This window comes from Telmatherina bonti, assembly GCF_933228915.1.
Source record: "Telmatherina bonti genome assembly, chromosome: 15".
Classification (NCBI taxonomy): domain Eukaryota; kingdom Metazoa; phylum Chordata; class Actinopteri; order Atheriniformes; family Telmatherinidae; genus Telmatherina; species Telmatherina bonti.
This window is the reverse complement of record NC_136613.1, coordinates 31,527,677-31,545,147: the sequence shown is the minus strand read 5'-3', so window position 1 is coordinate 31,545,147 and position 17,471 is coordinate 31,527,677. Positions and strand designations below refer to the sequence as shown.

The window sequence follows — 17,471 nt, the reverse complement described above, 5'->3', positions numbered from 1 at the left end:
GAGCAGAAACAACCTGAAGCCTTCCCTAAGAGGAAACCACAGACTGCGGTGAGTCTGTGGGAAGCTGCATTCTCCCCAATAAACCACACTTTGATTATGTAAAGCATTCCCACGAGTCTGAGTGTGGCGAATGGGAGCTGCTGGACCATCCTGCGCCGTGGAGAGTCCAGGTCCTCAGCTGAAGCGCGATGTGACGTCACAGGAAGCAGTGGGTTGACTTTCAACGTCATCCTGACAGCCGCTTCAGCTGCGCTCACTGAGAGCTGGAGGTCCGCCGTGGTCGGTTCGTCTGAGCCAAAGCCGAACACTGAAACACCTATTTTCCCTTCCTGTTTGGAGGTTTCTGTCAGAGAAACGCGTCTGGACCCGCTGCGCTGCTGCCGGACCGGACCGGACTTTGGTTGGACCCGCCGAGCTGCTACCGGACCGGACTCTGGTAGGTTGTATTTCTCCCCGTTTCCCCTCCTTTACCCCACGGAAATGTAGTGCTGGGTGGTGTAGAGCATGTTTAATGCCACAGGGCACCCGGGGCTTGTTTATCGAGGTCAGCTGGATCTGCAGGGATTATCCAGCCGTGGGATGCGGTCCACGATCCATCAGAACCTGATCCAGTTCATCTGCATTCAGTCCAGAGTCTGATGTCGGTTTCTTCTTTGGGTTTGAACCCCATTGAACTGTCCAAGTGCTTAGTTTCCTGACAAAAAGACAGACTCGGCTCATTTGCAGACTGGCGGTGGTCGGCTCGCCACGCACGCTTTATTGTAAAGCTGGAAATCACCTCCGGAGGTTAAACACGCAGACTGGTCTTCCTCAGTATTACACTGATATAATTCTACATGCACTGCTGACTCAGCTGTGCTCCTGCACAAGCCACACTTGTCATCCTCCCCATACATTGATAAACTGCTGATATTAGAAGAGCTGAAACGCAGCCAGGTTTCCACATTGATTAAAGTGGAGAGCAGCGGGGCGTTCAGCTTCAAGTAAAGCTCTGAAACGGTGCTCACTGGTTGCTAAATCATCTGCAGCGTTACATAAGCAGCAGATTAGGACATGTTGGAAGTTTGTGGGCTTGCCAGTGGAAAAGGAAAAGGAAGATGATGAAGCTAAATGATGGTGATAGGGATGGTTATGAGTTGGGAAGGTATATGGTGATTGGCAGAGAAGAGTGGGCTCAGGAAAGGTTGACTGGAGTTACAGTGAGGGGGGTGGCAGAGCAGAAATGACTCCCAGTCCACATAGAAAGGACTGACTGGTTAGTAGGATGAGTTTGGACGTGAGGGGACTCTCTCTGCCATGCTTCAGATGTTTTCCATTCCAGACTTAAAGCAACAAGAAAGAGCCGAAGCGGTTGTGCAAATGATTTACATTTGCTGCTTTGTCTTGATATACTTTGCATTTACCCAACAAGAAACATCCATTTTCTTTTCATAAATTTTCCTGTCAACTAAAGACAAAGTGACAGAATTAGACACTTTGGGAATGAGAGCAAGATAAATGGGATTTACATTGTTTCAAGCACACCTCAATGGTTCAGGATGTTTTTGTTCAGTTTACTTCAAACATCACACAGTTGCTGCACAGACAGTGAACTCATCGTCATGATGGAGATGATGTGAGCTTTGTGACATGGTGCATCATCCTGCTGGAAGTTTCCATCAGAAGATGCTACACTGTGCTCAGAAAGGGATGGACATGGTCAGCAGCAGGACTCAGGTAGGCTGTGCTGGTTAAACCATGTCATGTTGGTACTAAGAGGCCCGTTACATCAAGCAGCAGTCTGAACCATTGATACAAGACAGGATGGATCCATCCGGTCATGTTTTTCACTAAATTCTTACCTTACCATCTCAATGTGGAGCTCAAATGGAGACTCATCAGACCAGCAACATTTTTCTTTCCTCTATTGAGGTGATGTTCTGCATGTCTTGGTTGGAACTAGTGTTTCTTTGACATCCTGTTGTCTTTCTATCATCTCCAACCAGTCTGTTTATTCTCCTCTGACATCAACAAGACATTCTGGTCCATACAACTACTCCTCTTCTTCAGATCATCTCTGTAAACCCTGGAGATGGTTGTTTGTGAAAATCCCAGTAGATCAGCAGTGTGTGAAGTACTCAGACCAACAACCATGTTACGCTCAGTGACTGAAATGTAAATGAAATGAAAATTTTGTATCCCAGAGGGAAATATCAGCTCAAAATGTTTGATTCAAAGTCACTTAAATCTCCTTCTATCCTCATTCTGATGCTCCGTTTGAACTTCAGCAAATCGTCTTCACCATATCGACATGACAAAGTGCTCTGACTTGCTGCAATGTGATTGGAAGTTTAGTTCCGTTAAACAATTGAACACGTAAACCAAATGATGTGGCAGGTGTACATGTTTTATGATGTCACGATTCAGGCTTTGCGACCTCTGATCTGTTAACAGTCTTCATCTGTCTTTTAGAGACTCAAATATTGCAGTTTTCTTCCGAAGGTTTTAATCCAAAGGAGATTCAGTGGTATTAGATAACATGCAATTAAAAAGCATTAACAGTTAACTGCTTAGTCCAATTAAGGCTCGCGGGGAAGCTGGAGTCTATCATCAGCAACCATTGGGTGAGAGGCAGAGTACACCCTGGACAGATCGCCTGTCCATTGCAGAAAATACATTTTATTTATTTTTTCTAAAACCTTTAAATAAATGTGTGCATTGCAGCAGTGTGTAGAATACCAAATGGAAAACAAAAATGGCTCCATGAAGAAATGAAGTATAAGAAAGTGGTGTTATGATTTTTGCTGGAGAAAAGCATAAATTTCCCATTTAATGTCACTTTTCCATCCCAAAAATTTATCACACGCTTTAAGTGCTTCTCAAACTTTTTAAATTAAAAGATTTATGCATAATAACAATTTCATTGGGACAGCCACGTTTAAAATCCCAGAATGATTTGGTAAATGTAGGCTATGTATTTTTTACAATTATCTGGTAACCCCCTGAGGTTATCTCACAACCCCCATGGGGGTCCCAAACTCAGTTTGAGAGCAATTGCTTTAGTTGATCATAAATATTTCAGTTTGGCCTTGGAGACCATTTTGTCTCCTGATGTACACGAGGTATTCGAGCAGTGCAGTTGTCCTGCAATCCACCACATTCAGTGCTGAAACTATTATGCTGAAAGTTTACAGCCCGTGTCAAGAAAGCAGCCATTAAATGCGAGCGAGACAAAGGTCTTGTTAGCGCTGCTCCAAAGCCTTCTCATCCTCCACAATGAAGGCGGTGGGATTTCTGCTGGGAATCACTCGGTGGTTCAGGCAGGGTAGCTTATCTGAACTCAGCCTGTACAAGCATGATATTTTTTGTTGATGTGTGTGCAAATGATGCCTTCAGGAGAATCTATATTATCAGAACTGGTGGCCTACTCTGAGTGCAAAGGCCAGTCGTAAGACTAATGATGATTCTCATGAAATCTAACCTCGCATTAATCATCAAGGCCCAGCGAGCTCCTTTGGCCTGCCCCTTATTGATTCTCCTGTTATGCTTCTTGCCCTGTTTATGACTTTGCAGAGTTCCTACGTATTGCAGCCAATTTCAGAAAGATCCAGCATCCTCGTTTTAAACCTACATCTTCCCAGGTTAAATCTGCAACCCTTGTTCTGCTCACCTCGGGCTGAGGTTATCATGTTACACAAAAGCATAGCAATGTACATATGCCGTGTTCCTCCTTTGGTGCTGGGTTCAGTTTCAGGGAACTGAAACCTGTTGAAGTCGTTTTTTTCCACTCATACATTATGAAGAGTAATTTTATTTTTTCCCTTCCGAGTTTAATTTTAGCTCAAGTCCGCCAGTGGGTTGTGGAGTGGGCTGATGTTAGTGGTGATTGGCACTTAGAGCTCCAGTTGCTTGTGAAGGATAGAGAATACTGTGTGGTTTTAAAAGCCTTGCGTGTTGCGCGAGCTAAACAAACTGTCAGTGACACACATCCTTATTTACTGTGTGGGATGGGTTTCTGTTATACAAATGAAAGGACGGTTCCTGGGAAGCTCTAAATGTTTGTCTTCTAAAGGTGAGCCTGTGTTCTGGTGTATTTGTCGCAAATGAGTATACAACCAGTTCCAGTGTAGCTGCTTTGACTGTCCCAGAAAACAAAATTAGCATATTATTTAGTAGAGTATTTGACAGAAATGGGACGTTGATGAATAATTTGTTTTACAAATGCAGTGATATCTCTTTTTCAAAAGCCCCCTTCTCCAAACACTTCAGACAGCTTTGAACCCTTCTTCCACTTTGCATTTTGTGGTGCTATGAACAAATGTCTGCGGCAGACATTTCTTTTGGATCTCCAATTAGCTGACTTACTCTACTGTGAAAGTATGACTATTATAATTGCCAGGCTCATTCTGCTGCAAGCTGTGCAGAAAATGTATCCATATTATTGCAGTTAATTGGTTTCCAGGGTCGTTAAAAGTCTCAAGTTGCTTGGTTCCCTTTTTGCTAAACAGCCCACTGTGGGAGGGGGGTGAAGCGGGGATGTGGTGAAGCTATTTTTTGTGAACGTGCACCCTGTAGTTACCAGATGAATAGCTAGTCTTTGGGTAATCTATCAAACTTGTAGATTTGTGATTTGGCTGTTTCCTCGAGCTGGTCTTCAACTCGTTGAACTTCTCCTCACAATTTTTTTTTTAGTTTGAGTTTCTTTTTTCCAACGTAAACAAACATCCTGTTAGTTAGTTAGTTAATTAGTAAAAGCCAGTATCCACACAGACTCCCAATTGGGAAAATGCTTCCACCAACCGTTTGCAAGCCAGGATGCTAATCAGCATAATGAACAGCCCAGCAACTGTGCTTGTAAATTGAATTTTATACTTTGACAAATATATCAGTCTGTTGTTTTCGGTCTCACAGAAAACCTTTGTTGCACAGTCAAAACCTGACAATATGTGTCCCCTCATAGCGGATGCTAAGTATTGGTCAAATGTTGATTAGCTGACAGCTAGCTTGATGCTGGAGGAGCCGACTCTGGTTGATAAAAAAAACAGTTTAATATCATAGATAAAATGTCATAATCAATAAGTTTCATAAAGTGAGTTCATATGATCCTGAGAAAAATATTAATTTTGTGTTATTTTATTGGTAGTAGCGAATTTTAAAGTCACATTATGTAACTTTTTGATGTTCGAAAGGGTGCTTTATTTAGATGACAGTACTATTTTCCGTGTAGGTCCTGGAGCTTTCATTGCCTGCAGCTGGGTATCAATGCACTGGCCATTTTGAACATAAACTGTGGCTGCTTCAGCAAACAAATCAAACATGACAAAAAAAGAGAGAAGGGGACTTAGCAAAAGACAAAAGACAACATCTGACTCACTGGCAAGAGCTCAGAGTGGAGGTAAGTTGCAAGATGGATACCAGTTAGCCATCTCAAGGGAGCACCTCATTAAAAAAAATAAAATAAAATAACAGCCAAAGTTCAGTAGTGCTTATTAGGAGCAAACATTGGTTTCAGTCAGAAAACTTGCCAGACTATGCTGATTTATTTTTTTCATCAAATCAATGATACATTCCCAGATAATGTAGTGGAAAGTTAAATTACTCTTGTCTGGACAATTGTTCAAATGTGCTCGGTCTACTGTCTTTACAGACTCCCACTTCCCTTTCAGGGCATTGACCTTGAAGTAACATTAAAGCACACATGAATGGTGATAATAGTTGTGAGAAGAAGAAAAGCAAAAGAAGATGACGGAGAGATAACAAGAAAGCGTAACTGCAAGGTGTAGCCTACATGCCTTTGTAAAATAAATATAGGAAACAACAACTCGTTAGCCTCATAGCGTTATTGGCTACATTATTTGTCTAACTGCACTTACGTATTGCTGATTGACTGTGATCATTGCATGTACATATTTAAAATATGACGTAGGCTGTTATACTATAAGGCTAACAATTTAGGTAACATCAACAGAGAATGGCGGGGGCCAACCTATAGTCTGCTTCCATGGATGCTATGGCTTGTTTGGAGTAGTGTAAATGCACATTCTGGTGCAAGCCAAGGAAGAAAGCTCCTTTTGACTTGAAAGCTGGTGAACTGTGTTCATTTGCATTGTAAAAAGGTAGTGTTGCCTGTAGCACCACATGTTGGCTAGCTCACTGCCTCCCTTGCATCTCATGCAAGACGGATTGTGGTTAAAATTTTAACACCATAGTAAAAACAGAAACAGATTAACAAGTAATGTAGAAAATACTAAGCTGATCATGTAAGATTATGTAAGAACTGATTATGAAAGAAATACATATAGAAATACTGTGTAAAGTGATTGTTATCAATGATAGCAAAATTTACAAAATCTCATTATGAAACATCTGTAGTTTATTTTTTTTTTAGGTCAACTTGCTCATATGATTTGGTAAAGGCATGTTTTTTCTTTTCACATGAAGGCCTGCAGAGCAACGTGAGACTTCTAAGTGATGACGACAATAGCAGTCTGTGAGGTCGCAACTCTGGTTAGCAGTCAGCATATGGAGGATAGTTCTCATCCTCCTCAGGGCCCGTTTGACCGGGCTTCAGAGTTATTTTTGTTGTGGCATAACCCACTGGGAACCACTCACACCAGTGCATGGAAAGCCTGACTTTACTGTTGACGTTGTCAGAGTTCAATAAGAGTCTGTACATAGTTCTAAGTGTTACCAAAGGAATAAAAACTGCATTATTTCCATCTTTTTTGTAAGCTGCCTTACTACAACTTGTAAATGTTGAGTCTATGTGCGCAGTGTATGTATGGATGTCCATCATAGCTTGCCTCGGGGTATTGAGAATCTTTTCATACTGCGAGAGTGGGAAATGTTCAGATGGATAGAATGACATAAAAAAACAAGAGAGGCTGGGGAGTTGGGATTAGCGAAAGTGGCTTGACTTGCTTTCAGAGAATCCCAAAGCACATCTTCCCGGGTTTATGATTTCTTCACTGTCAGAAAGACAGAGCAAAAACAGACAGCTAAAGCATTTTTGGTCAAATCCACAACTATAGCATGAAGAGCTGTTCACTCAATCCCAAAGAAAATCTGAAGGATGCATGAACAGATATTTAAAGGCCTTGGGGGGGACGTTTTGGCCTGAATATCTCCCTCTGGTTGCATGCCAGTTAAATGACTGCTAATCACTGCAGCAAACTGAGTCATGAAAGAGCTTGGCAGGACCCAGAAGGAAGCTGGTTTTCAGTCTGGTGACTTGTGAAATGTAACAGAGAATTTCTGCTCTTGGAGACATATTGTCACCAGACTGTACTGCATGACCCAACACAAGCCATGTGCACATGCTCAGAAGACCAGCCTTGCAGCTTTATAGTATCAAAACATCAACGCAAAGGAAAACTTGTAGCTATGCAGGTGCAGGCCATGATGGGGCCGGATTTATTTTTAACCTGTGTATTTTTATCTAAGTATTTGTACTATTTTTTCTTGTGCGTAGACTAGAGGCCTCATGAATTGGATCATCTTTCTATGGCAACACCTCTCATACTCATACCCAAGCCTCTTAAACTGAAGACAACTATAGTGTTTTTACCTAGGTGTTCTATAAGAAATGGGATTTCAGGATCACTGTTGCAACGCTGCAGCACATTCATGCATATGTTGATGCTTTAACTGTATGGTAGCCATTGATTTGACATTTTGGGACATATACTGGTTTGCTTTTTTGCCAGAAGTAAAGCGATGCATGATGAATACGTAACTGCAGTCAGCAGATTGATACAAGCAGCCTTGGCTTGGAGTAAATATGTTGCAACACAATCTGCCTTGAAAGCTCACCTATTGACACAAAAATTTTGATTTGCCTAGTTTGTGTACAGAACATAAAGTTGTGGTCTCATTTGTAAACTGGATTATGGGAAAACCTTTGTTTTAGGTAGCTGATCGACTGGATCATGTGAGACAGAAATTTAAAGCTGCTGATTAGATTTAATAAGATCACATTCTCATAAGAACGCGGGCATTGCCAAGCTGTGATTCTAGTTAAAGCCATTCCAACCAATCAGTGTGGGATTACTGAGGTAAAACTTAGCACAAAGGTTTTCCGTATGGTCAGTGTTTTTGTAAAGCGATCCTGCGAACTCTGGATACTTCATCACACACAAGTAGAGTTTGTGTGTGATGAATTTTAGGAAACTTTTCATCATAGATTGTAGCAACTTTGATGTGTATGATTTTTTTTTATTCAAAGAAATTCGATTCTCTACTTTCCTTTAGCTTAAAAGCAAAATGCTGCTATATTTGTTCATTTCCACTGACTTGGTTGTGCTGGTTTTATTTCTCCCAGTTAACTAGTAAAAGTATGTAAAGGTGTTTAAAAAAAAAAAAAAAGAAAATTCAAAGAATTTTGAAATATTATATAGTTGATGACTGAATAAAAAATGGTTTTAAACAATCTTTTCATTAGCAGTTTGAAGAATGATGTGACTGGAGTTAATTCTGATTAATAATACTGTTTATTAAAGATTAAATACCAATATATTTATATAAAAACACATTTATTATTGTAATGATAGTTTAACCCATTTTTGGCTATCAGTGGGATTCCAAAAGTAAAAAAAGGAGTTGTAAGTAGTCACTTTTTTGCAAACTGTCACCTCTATATTGTAAACCCTGTCAAATTCTGGATTCTTGTTTGCACATACTAATACTTTTCATTAATGATTTACTAAATATCTTACAATAGCTCAATCTTTTTATGTCAGTTTTATGCTACTAGCTTATACTATAAATTGACAATTGAGTAAAGTACAGATAATTAGGGTTTAAAAAAATATTTTACTGAATTTTGATGAACTTTTAATTTTGGATTATATCAACTTTGATGTCCATGAACTGCTTCCTCCAAGTTATTTGGCTTTCTAATTCCCGATTAGCTTAAAAAGAAAATGCTATCATGTTTGGTCATGTTAAGTTGCTACCTTGGCTATGCTAACTTTTTTATTTAGTCTACATATGTAGTAGTATCAAACTACTGTTGTGATCTAGTGGTGTTTCGTAGTTGATAGCTTAATAACATGGTGAGATTTTGTACCTTTTCATTAGCATTTGGGACAGTGAAACAGTAACGAGTTGGTAAGTTTTGATTCTCTGAAACAACATTATCGGTTATCTGTTACCCATGATGGGTATTAAATTTTGTTTTCCAACCCTATTTACCAATTTAGCTTATGAGTTTGATTTACTGTAGGTCTACATGCAAGATGTTTCAGATGGATATACAGGCAGCAGGGGCCACGGATACTGATGAATGCAGCAAAAGTTAGCAAATGTTCTCTCCTAATATCAGTGTCTATGGTATGGCAGCTGTGGATTGCAGTTTTAGTGCAGTGACAGTAAGGCTGGTTCTGTAAAATAAAAAAAGAACCAAAAAATGTAATAAATTATTGCTTTTTAAAAGGGGGAAAAAAAAACTCAGATGCAGTACACGTTCCTCCACCAACCAACACTACACATATTTATTCACTGACTCAGTATAAAAAGGACTCATGCTATGCACAGCCAATGAACGTAGGCATTGGATGAAGATAGTGACTTAGTCTTTCAATATTCCTCATTCATTGAGATACTTTGCTTCATCATCTGTCCTTTGACCATCCAGCTCCAGGGCTTGACAAAGAACAGTAAAAATCTGTATAGCATGTGACCTTTTTTTTTTTTTTACCAATATGAGACTCTACTGTCTGTCTTTTTCTTGTGAGCTATGTGCATTAGAATAAGATTACAGGTTTTTCCTCTTTTCTGCACCATCCTGTAAATGGATCCATGTGCTTGCCTTGAGGATGTTGGCATGTTTGGTGTGAATGCAATGACATGAATACTTTGGTATCTCTGTTGTTGTTTCCCTAAAAACCACAAAAACACAACCTCCCTTTTGCTTTGTAAATGCAACACACAGTCCATGCATCAGGAAGGGTGGGTTTCGTGAGACTTTGGTTCTTGTCACGGGATAGTAATAGCTTCTCCTTCATTTCGACAGGATTGCTTTTGCTTCCCCTGACATCTGGTGTTGCCCTTGGCAACCTAGAGATGTGCTCTCATGTGCTGTGCTACAAAGCATCAACAGCTGCAGTCTTAAACTCTAATGTAGCCATTTATCAGTCACTAGGGAATATGCACAGCTGAAGCCATGGGAAATGTCCATGAGTTATATGCAGTCTTGCTGATTTAGAGAGGGAGCCCCAAGAGGAATCCTGATTTCATATCAGTCTTTAATCTGTATGCTTCTGTTTCTTGTATTTGGACACTCTACAACTATTAAAGACCCTCTTCTTTCCAAGTACTCATTAGCTCCCACTGTGTTTACAGAAAGGCAGAACAGATCAGTCAAAGGCCAAGCTGGTTGGAGCCTGTTTCTTCCTCCTAGGGCACATTGCGACTAGATTGAAACAAGGTTTTTTTGGGGGTTTTTTTTTTGGCTTAAATAAAGTTCTTCTGACCCAGATGAATAGCATACAGTAGCATATCCATTTAAAAGATGAAAGCCAGACGTCACAAGGCATTTGTTTGAATGTTAACATGTTAAGATCATTAACAAAATGAACCACACAAGCAAATAGGGCTGGGCGATATGACCAAAAAGCTCATATCCCGTTAAAACTCATTTTATATCCTCATTACCACATACATAACGATAGAAAATTGTTTGTGTAATTTTGTGTCAGACATCAGTTATATGTCAGATGTGCTTGGCAACAGCAGCAGTGATCTTCTTCCATCTGGGGGAACTATGGCTGGATGACGTTTCATGGGTAAATGCCCGTTGCAGTGTTTACGTCTGGAGTTTATTATGAGCGTTCACCTTCACTTGACACTGCATTTACGGCTTTTGCTCATTGACTCTATTCTTTATTCTCTATTCTCTATTCCTGCGCAGGTGATAAAATGAGTTAGTTGTGTCAGAGTCTGTTGTTGGGACTGTGAGCTAGTCTGTTGTCGGTTCCACATCGGTCTTTTTATATCTAAACCGCATCCATGCGAAAGAAATTTCCCCTTTTTTAGGAACAAGCTCATCGGTTTGGGTAAGCTGGTCATCTTTTAGTGAATTATCCTGATTTGAAATGCATCAATACCGTCTTTCTCCATGTTCCTTAATATATTGCAGCGTGCATACCGTTAAGCACATCTTGACATAAAATACTGCGACAAAGCACCTAGAGCCTACATGAAACAATTGACAATTTCTATCGTCCAAATGAAATACATGTCATATCACCCAGCCCTACAAGCAAATACAAGGTTCAGCTGGTTGCAGGTTATAATGTTTTTTGACTTGCTGATTGATTCCACCAACACCTGCACAAACCATGTTGGTTTCCAGCAGACATATTTGATGTCAAGGTAGCTAGCAGAAGACAAAAAAGATGGGACTTGAATGTGCAACGTGTCAACAAATGTCAGTGACAGAAAAATATCATATATCATTAAAACTGTTTCCATTGGTATGTAATCACTTTATTAATAAAACAAAAAACATATTTGTATTACTTTTAGAATGAGACTTTTATATGTAATAAATGTGGGTCCACATATATGGCTGCTGCCTTATTTCCCATATTTTATGGTGTTTCTGATTGGACAAATAATGTGTGAGTTGAGAACCCCCTCATGTAGTATTTAGCTTTGTTTGAAATGCACAAGAGAAATGTTTGGTAAAAACAATGCCTTAATAGGACCATAGAAGAAGACATTATATATAAGTACCCAACATTGAAGTACTTAACCAGTAATGCAGTCATCGGTGCAACTGGATCCACTTACAGATGATAGCGTGTTTATTCTACTATACATACCAAGCTGTGCTTGGTATTTAAATTAATTTCTGTGCACATCTTACCTCTGCGATGGACTGTGTCATGGAGAGGTGGTGGTGGTGGTGTGGATCCAGACGCAGGTTGGTGAGACATAGGCAGAGGAAATGTTAGAATAGTCTTTAATAAACCAAGGGACAGAGGGAAAGGCTACAGACAACAAACTGGCAAATGGGAACTCAAACCAAGGGGACACAGGTGAAATGAATCAGTAAATCAAAGCAGGTGAGCTAATGAACAGGAAGGGCTACAATGCACAGGGGAGTTAAACTACAAAATAAAACAGGAAAGAACAAAAGGCATAAAAAGTTCAAACCATGACAGACTGGTCCAGGGTGTACCAGCCTCTCGCTCATTTATTGCTGGGAGAGGCTCCCTGTTAGACTAAATTGGACTAAGCAGTTAAGAAAATGGATGGATCTTTACCACTAGATGTCTACTTCTTACACATTATAGCTTGTAACAATAAACATTTGGCAAATAAATAAAAACTGTACTGGCTTTTGCATCATTACATGAAATAAGCAGAAAGTTAAAAGTGGTTATGATGTTTATCCTTGAACCCAAAATAAAAAAGATGTGATGGTATGGAAAACGCAAACAGCTTGGATTTTTACAAATCAAGATAACTTACTAATATATTTAGATTTGTTGTTGTGACTTTTTTACTCCGTTGTAGATTTGCTGCTGTGTTTGGGATAATTTTGTTGTATGATTCACTTTCTGCCACCAGGTTAAGCTGTCAGATACATAATTTTACATTTAACTCTAATATTCTTTGCGGTGCAGAGTTTAAACTTGACTCAATGACTCCAAGGCATCCATGCTCTGCTGCAAAACAATCTCATTGCCTCTCCACCACCGTGGAGTCCAACTGGTGTGAAGTGTTTTTGGTTTGTTTTTCCAAATATGATTCATGTAGAATATGTATAAAAGCCAAGCATCTCCTTCTTGGTCTAATTTGTCCAGAAGTAAATTTGCAAACTTCAGCCACACATCCTTATCCGGTTCAAAAGGGTTTCCCTGAAGTTTCTTATCACAAGTGAACTTTTTGTCTTTTTAATTGGTCTGTCATGAAGATTAGCTTTCAACATGCTAGCTCTGCCCTGGGGAGTGTAAAATGTAGATCTTTTATTTTGTTTTTTATTAAATCTTCACAGTCTGACCCTGTTCTCAGACTCATTGGAAAATTGGTAACTGCATTGATAATTTTCCATTTGAATAATCTTTCACACTGGAGAATAATGGATCCCAGATTGTTTGTAAATTATGTTATAACCCTCCTACGTCTATTGGGCACCAGCAGTGCCCAAAATCTAAAATCTTTATCAGACCCTTTATCTGGTAAAGTGTACTTTCTTTTTCACTGCTCTTTAAATCGAACTGCATCTGCTATTTACCTGTAAAAGTAGTTTTATTTCTAAATCCTTCCTGTCTTTGATAAGCTGATGTTATTTACCACACATATTAATTCTTCTCTGCATATCAGTTATTGGCTGAGTAATGGTTTAGAAACTAAATTGTGACATTGGAATTAAGTATTAAATGTGATTAACTAATTTCAAAAATTGCATCTGACTTAAAGTAAAGCGAATCATGACTGAAATTAACTCTGCTGTTTGGTAATTAACTGATTATAAAGCTATGATTACTAACTGTTTTGTTTCTTTAACGTGTCAAATTTATTCCACAAGCAGAAAAAAAAATCATTAAGTCATTGTGTTTGGAAATTAAAAGGTTCTTTAGAAAAAGCAAAATTTGTATTTATTTTTGCCTTCATTTATCATTTAGGAGGAAACTTTGCTTTATTAGACAGTCTATTTATTTAGTAAAACAGGATTTTTTTTTTTACTTGCATTTGTGCTGGTTCTCTTTCCTACTTCTGGAACATCTCAGCTATCAGGGGATTATAGCATGTGCAGTTTCCCATGTCATCCTGAAGAATTTAGTTTATTATATTTGTCATATGCTTCAACCCTCTGATGCCTGAAATATTGAAAAAATAAAACAATATCACATTTTTTCACATACAGTATTTTACTTCTACAGACATGTACAGAGATGCTTTTCTGTGTCTTTAATATTTGACTTTTCATTAGTTTATTTTTATAATCTATAATCTGTATTTATAAAATAATATATTGCCATATGTATATAATACGAATATTCTATAAAAATGGACTAGTGTCATATTTAAGTATCAAATTTGATACTATATTTGTTTATTCTTCAATGAGTGGTTATGTGTTGGGTGACTCTCCTTATAATGACTGAAGTGGCAAAATTGCAAATATACCATCCCTATTCATGAATATACTAGAAAACAGCCTGTAAATAGGTGTACATTGTGGTGGACAATATGCATGAAAAAAAAGGTTCAATATATACATAATATTTATTGTCCCCAGGATATGTCTCGTTGATGTTTACCTGCATTAGGAAGATACATGAAAACAGAGACAATGACATGTTTGCATGTTGATAATTATTTTTATTGCATAAAGACATTCAATCAATTTTAATAACCTTCTCTAGTCCAGTAGTCTCAAAGCCTGTTTCCTGCTCCAGAATGAGGCAGTAATGAAGTTATTGGTCTTTGCCAGCTTAATGGACATCCGAATGCCATCGGGCGGCACTTTGTGTAACTTGGAGAATGGAGGCCCAAACATCCTGTGATTGGAAGTGGATGTTTACAGCCAGCAAGAACATCTCTGCAGGGACATTGGGAGTTGATAAGTACAGGCAGGGATCTGGCACAGGGTGAGAAGACAGCAGATGTTATGCACAGGCTGTTTTCCTGGATAACTTCATGCATGCCAACAGATGTAATAGATGATGTCATCGCTTGTGTAAAGTTTACATGACTAACCACTTGAGTGAAACTCTCAGAGGTGCTACAGATAATAATGGGCCACCCACAGTTTGCACTGCTGTGTTGGATTTCAAACAGATCGATAATCAACTGTTGTACTTCTGTTGAGGCTCCTCACACAGCTTTAAACTGCATTCACCAAATAAGTAGGTAATGTTGTGATCTTACATTACTTTTGTCTTTACAAGCAATTGTATGCTAAATTGTTTTAAATTGTTTTGCCTCATGTATCTATTTTGCACTACAATAAATGCCTGTTGACTTTTCTATTAGTGCCTGTTGCTTGTTTAGCAAAGTTTAACAATGTTTTAAGTTGTGACAGATTTATAACATCTGTACAGCTTGAGCTCTGCAAGTCAGTATCTGACTTCAGACAGGAAAAAGCAACAAACGTAGAAGAACAGAAGTAGTTTTAATGATGGGCAAATTATTATTATTTTTTTTTGTTCATTTAAAACAAAAAAAAAACAAACAAAAAAAAACAAAAAAAACAAGATGCATGAAAGGTCCAGCTAGCGTTATTGATATTATGAATAATGGGAACTTCCAGGTGGCAGCTTGTGTGTGTCAACATCAGCAAAGCCAGAGATTATGGTGCACTAAAAGCGACTAATTTGGGAGTTTTAAGCAGCTGGCAGAGGCTACAGAACTATTTTTGTGGGAAATATTAGAACCTAACTAATGATGTGGCTTGTGAGAATCTCACACTGGCAATCGCGTGGCTGTTGGTGGCAAATGAAAGTGTGACCTTGTTGGTGGTGAGCCGTACAATTTGGGCTGCTAGCAAAATGATAACTTTTACTGTACATCACATGGATATTAGAATAGCGAGATTAGCATTTAACATTGGTCAGAAACCTTCTACACTATACACAACTCTGTTAGGCCAATAACAGGCCTACATTAATCTGTAACTGCTTTGGTTGTTAGCATACCAAAGCTAACTACGTTAAATGTTGAATTGACCTTTTTTTTTTCTTTTTTTTAAATATGATTATTATTATTATTTAGAGGCTGAGTGTGCGCTATAGCTGCTACCTTGTTATCATATATGGTTGTTATTTCACATTCAGTTTTGTCCCTTTAACCATACCATAAGAAGAATATTAGGCTAAGTAAATAAAAAAGCCATCCCCCTTTCTGTTCAGTCAAATAGCAAAGAGAAACAATACAGAAATCCTCTTATTTATAGAATAAATGTTGCACCCAACTGCCTCTGAATATAAATGACCATTAAATATGAATCCTCATGAATTGGTTTTAAATTAAAATGGCTTGCTTGGAGCAAAGCAACCTGCTTATTCATTTGGCTTGAGCGAGGACAAGTTCATTTCTGGGTTAATTGAGTGCAATATTTGACTAAAAACCCAACATAATTCATTTTCAGTGGTTTAATTATTAAAAAAATGTTTCCCTGTTGATATTTCCAGCATGTGTCTGTGGAGTTAAAGTAGGTCCAGTTTTTTCTTTATGCTAACAAACAGGCCGTTATAAGGCAGACAAGGTTAATATAAATACTGAACTCATTTAGAAAGTTTCCATTTAAAAGTAAAGAATGTTTTCTTGTTGTTGTTATAAGCTGCACTGTCATTTAAAGGATTTTGTAAATGGTGTTTTGTAACCAGTCACTTTGAAGTAAGAAACAAACCACAACTGCAAAGTGAGCCGCTACTAAGAAAGGCTTCTTTGACGTCTGTTTTTTTGTTGCCATCTGACATGATACATCATCTGTATTATGCATGACAACAGCTCTTGCCAGGAAACAGCTGTGGAACTTGGCGAAGCAGAACCGAGTGTCTGCATTGGAGTGTGTGGTGTGCATTTGTGCGTGTTTTGTGAGGTCCATGAAGTATAAAATAACCTGTATGAGCCTTAAAGTTTAGATTAGATTTTGCATTAATTCGCAGTGATGTTGGAACATGATGTATAACAGGCAGAAACTAAAATTAAAGAAGAAAGTATGCATCCTTCGTCGGCACTCAGTTGTTTTAATTAGGAAATAGGAACCCCAACATTTTTTTCCCAATCTAGCAGGTCTTCCATATACTGTGAGGATTTTGAACTACTAAGAGGAGCTGTTCTAGTCTATTAATCTAATTTTACTAAACAGAATACCATAAAATCTACTCTGTGGAGCACAAGGAGGTCCAATAATTAATCTTATTTAGTGGAATTTAATGCAGTGGTCGTTTTGTTTAAACAAAGAACACTGATCTGATCTGCAGCATTAGCAGCGTTGCCTATTCATGTTCTTTTCTACCCAGATTATTTATGTTAAATGATTTGTATTTTTTTCTGTAAATTTCATTAAGAAATGTTGGTTTAACTGCTGTGCTAGGATGGTGGTGGTTTTGAGGGTTCCACTCCTCTTTTTCTACTAATTCCCTTCTGCAATGTTTTGTGTTGTACCATAATGTGCCAAATTCATTCAATCTAATATTTTCTGATTGATTCAGGGGTTCATGTTTCCCCTCGCTTGCTTGTTTGCGTGTCATGCTGAAAGCACTGCTGCCACGTGAGCATCGTCCACGTTCTGTAAAAATATTGCTTGCATTGAGACCAGTGCAGAACTCTTGGCTAACGATATGCTGCTTTCATGGAAAGAAATGTCCAGTTGACTGTAAGTCTACTTGAGTAAAGACAATAGCAAATCAGTTGTTTTGCAAAGCAAATGTGTCCTACCTGAGGGATACGTTTCTATTTGAATTCTGGCTCATCTGCTATGCAGCAACCTTGAAATCTCTGTGGCCCCCAGCTTGGCTCCAAACAGCTCTGCA

General features: G+C 38.6%; 1 protein-coding gene across 1 annotated transcript in view; it reads left to right on the top strand.

Annotated features, from left to right (window-relative positions):
• The first annotated feature begins 271 nt into the window (after positions 1 to 271).
• The window catches only part of LOC306766276 (calcitonin gene-related peptide type 1 receptor), a 34,373-nt gene continuing 17,173 nt past the window's right edge, over positions 272 to 17,471 (top strand). The window contains exon 1 of the mRNA XM_079253931.1: positions 272 to 436. The gene's annotated coding sequence lies outside the window, so the exon portion shown is untranslated. The remainder of the gene's footprint in view (positions 437 to 17,471) is intronic.